This window comes from Pinus tabuliformis, chromosome 9 (genome assembly GCF_031772625.1).
Source record: "Pinus tabuliformis cultivar Carrire ecotype Pingquan chromosome 9, CPIR1, whole genome shotgun sequence".
NCBI classification, from domain to species: Eukaryota; Viridiplantae; Streptophyta; class Pinopsida; order Pinales; family Pinaceae; genus Pinus; species Pinus tabuliformis.
This window is the reverse complement of record NC_142307.1, coordinates 69,534,992-69,539,019: the sequence shown is the minus strand read 5'-3', so window position 1 is coordinate 69,539,019 and position 4,028 is coordinate 69,534,992.

The following is a 4,028-nucleotide window of genomic DNA, read 5'->3' as shown; positions in this document are numbered from 1 at the left end:
TTAAATCAAGAAGAGATTACAACCATTGTCTTGACGTTGTTGTTCTCCTTCGACAAAACCAGGTTCCCACACACTTCCCTTAGCATTCCATGATGGCCTCAACAATGATAGGCTCTTCCATTTAGTATTTACACTAAACCAAATTCACACTTCTCCCTCACACACAACTAGAGAGATACAACTATGAATAACTTGTTGTTTAATCCAAACTTAATTAGCACTAGCACACCAACATTAACACTAGCTTGTGCTTGGGAAAAAGGGAGGTTTATATAGCATGAATGGATGGGAGATAGTAACTCTTCTCATGGGAGAAGCTCTTATCTCTTGAGGTAGTTCCATCCTTATAGGGGAAATGATCCCAAATTGACATCCTCGACTCCATCTGGCCCATCCATTTAACAGACTTCCATTACGAAGCTTCTAGAGCTAGAAGCTTCGGCTCCTTATTTAAAAAACTTTCCAAAAGAGGATAGACGCAACTAGAAAAAGGATTAGTGGCTCCAATAGGTGCTAGGGACAATTTTAATCCCTACATATTGGTGCGAGGAGAACAAGGGTCATCAGTGTCAGTCTTGTAAATTGGGAAAAACAGAAGATTTTTGGTGATGGAAAAGGGAATTGTTCTGCTCATGAAGAGGGACATAATGGGAGTTTCTTCATGAAGGGGAAGCATGTAGGGTTCACTGTAGAGGTCCTCCAGGATCATGGAATGGGGAGTACAGGGACAACGACAAAATGTTGTGTAACAAAATGACCCCTAAAGTGTGAAGGTTGAACTAGAGTGAGGGATGAATTGCTTTATGAATCAGTGCGGGGAACCAGAGTTTGTCGTTAGAAAACCTGCAAGCAAGTACAAATACATAACTAAAAAATATGTCAAATGATACATGAATCATGATATGGCTGGAGCCATCCAGAGAATGATCATGTAAATGGATCCAGGCATGGGCGTAGCCATCCGATAAAGAGGATCATATCAAAACCAAGGTATGGTCACAACCATCCAATAATGAGAATAATCACATATGATAACTCATGGTATGGTCGCAGCCATCCATCTGAGAGACATGTATATCAACATGATCATGTCACACCGCCTTGCAACCTGGACTTTTGTAATCTGATCCCAGGGTCTTGCGCTCTAACACAACCTGGTCAAAGTACAAATTCTAACATGTGAATAGATGTGTTGACACCGAACATGCTAGAAAATCACTTGATTACCATCTGATGATGTAAACTGTTAACAATCGTAAGAGAAACCACCAATAATGATAATGGTCCTCAAGGTACTATCAGCACAATTCACGAAATGTGAATAAAGGAACTGTAGTCAAACACCCGTGAAATCACTCAATCAAAAACCAATGATGTAGACTTGTCGTCAAGGGTGGAGAATGTGCCATTAGGTCATGCAAGCTCTAAGGTACTCAAAGGGAGTCTCTTGGTCAACTTCCTGGATAATGGGTTGAAGTCGATAGAAAGCGACCGTGTCGAAGGAGGGCCATGATGTATCCCACATCATTGACGCGAGACAAATGGATGCAAAATGATTTTTGGATGATACAAAGAATCAGGGGTAAGTGTAACTGTAGAAGGACAAATCTTGAACATATCGACAACAAGACTAGAAGTTTAGCAGATTTTGGATCCATAGGATCGGTGGTCATGATGACATGGAAAAGATCAAATGGAAGGCAAAAATGAACAACCCAACCTAGGAAGGTCAACGATAAAAGGAGGATATCCCATCTCGACACGAAGCATAAAGTGTCATGTTCAAGAGTGAGGTACCGACACAACTGATTAGATTTCAAAATTTACCCCCACCATTCCTGGAAGGTACCCTAATTATTTTTTAGTCGAAAGCTTGAAGGGGATAACATATGCTTGCACTGTAATTTCATCCTTCAGATGAATCCAACCTAGTAATTTTAACAAGCCCTAGGAAGGAGAAGCTCATGTTCGTCATGGTGACGAATCCAATGTCATTATATGTTTTAACGAGTCTGACAAAGGTGTAACTCGATACCTTTTTCATGTTTAGAGAGTTTGAAAAAGACACAGAAAAGAAAACTCCACGTGGTCCCTTTTAGTACATTTGTGTCTCTCGAGCCCGAAAAGGTAGAAAACGATACTTGAGAGAACCACTTGACCATTTCAGTCAAGGAGTACCTTTTTCGTAAATAGTGCATCCCAACCTGGGAAAGGGGTAAACGTATATTGGGTGCATGATGTTTCACATATGTTTAAGAGTTCTAAAGGACAAGGGCTCAACTATCTTTTCGTTTTTAAAGGGTTGGAAAAGAGATTGAAAGCGGACCCCCATTTTATTCTCTTTTATGAGTCAAAAGGGAAAAAATACTCGGTACTCTTTTCATTTGAGTTTTGCGAGTTGAGAAAAGAGCTGAAACGTGACTCCACACCATTGTCGAACATCCATTACCTGTTGTTATGCAAAAAGGTAAAGTGAATTATCCAATTCTTGAGGAAAAATAGGTCAAAATACTTAAAAACCCTAATATTTCATGAAAAACTGAATAAAAAGAGGGAAAAGTAAATAATTTTTTACCATTTACCATTTTACCTTATTGTGAAAAACTTTTCACCGACTTTTGCCCTAACTTTTCCAAAGTAGATTGCAGGAGATCTAGGAGGTCATTCACCGAGCCGCCAGGTGCAGGTGTCTCTAAGCTCCATTTCCATACTGTTTATTCTTGTTTTCATCCATTTTTTGGATTTCTAAGGGAGGTTTTCGCAAAAACAATTCGCCCTCAGTCGGCAAAATTTCCGGGCACGGAATCACACTGGCTGAGGGTAATTAAAATTCTCAACCACACCTCAGTGCAATTGTTTTTAAAACATGTGCATTGGTGCTGTGAACAAGGAAAAAACCATTTTCCTCTCAAATCCACTGTTTAAATCCAAATTTTACTTGCCAAAAATGATTATTGACTTGAATACATGGTTTTTGTAGGAAAGAATTGTCGAAAATGGTAGACTGGAAAGAACGTGAGCACAAAGATGTGGAAACATAGGCAATGAATGATCCAAATTTCCTGAATGCCTTGAGGAACTGTGGGATCCTCAAGTTCTTTCTCACACCAAGGATGCAGGTTCAACCTAAGCTGCTTCGATACCTGATTAGTCTCTGGGACATAAATCGGGAAATATTCATCATTGGTGACCAGAAGCTGGAGTTGGAAACTTCAAACATATGTTTCATCATAGGACTGTCCCAGAGAGGGGAACCAGTCAACCTATATGGGTCATGATCGATTGGGGCAAACATATCCATCCTACTTGCCGAGCATTTCCCAGAAGCCCTCAAATCCAATAGCGGCAAGATTGAGATTGCCATTATGCGAGATTTGACACTGAAAGTGATATTGTTGACTATCAATAGAGTGGTGGGGTCCCAAGCAGTGCCCGAGACTAACAAGTCAAAATTTCTATATGCTATCGACTGTATAGCATCGACGATCTTCAATTTGGTAGAAGCCATGAAGATCAACATAAAATGCCAGCTAAAAAAAGCTAAGGCGGGGAATCTGAAGCAATTTTGCTTCAAATCTATACTAGTGACCTTTTTCTTGGAACGGGTTCCGTTGATCCAGTACCAGTTGACTAAGGTAGATTCTTCGATGCCAGGAGACCCATGGATGGTTTGTTGGAGTCGTTTGATGCCTAGGATCACTAGGGGGTAGCATATGTCCTACAGGCCTGCCTTCTTTTCATGGCTATGATGATAGCTGATTGTAGTGGAGGATTGGCCATACAGTGGTACCGACTTTTGCGGAGATCCGGACATGCCACTGCCAGATGGGGAGGATTTTGATGATGAAAGTAAAAAATCAATTTTTTAATTTTTGATTTTTAATTGTTTTATATATATATGAGTTTATAACATTTTGTTTTATCAATACAAGTGTTGGACTATAGCATCCTACCAGGATGTCCCCACTAGCCAGGCGCGTTGCTGGCCAGTTTGATGTCGCTCCTTATCAGGAGGGGAGTGACAATGA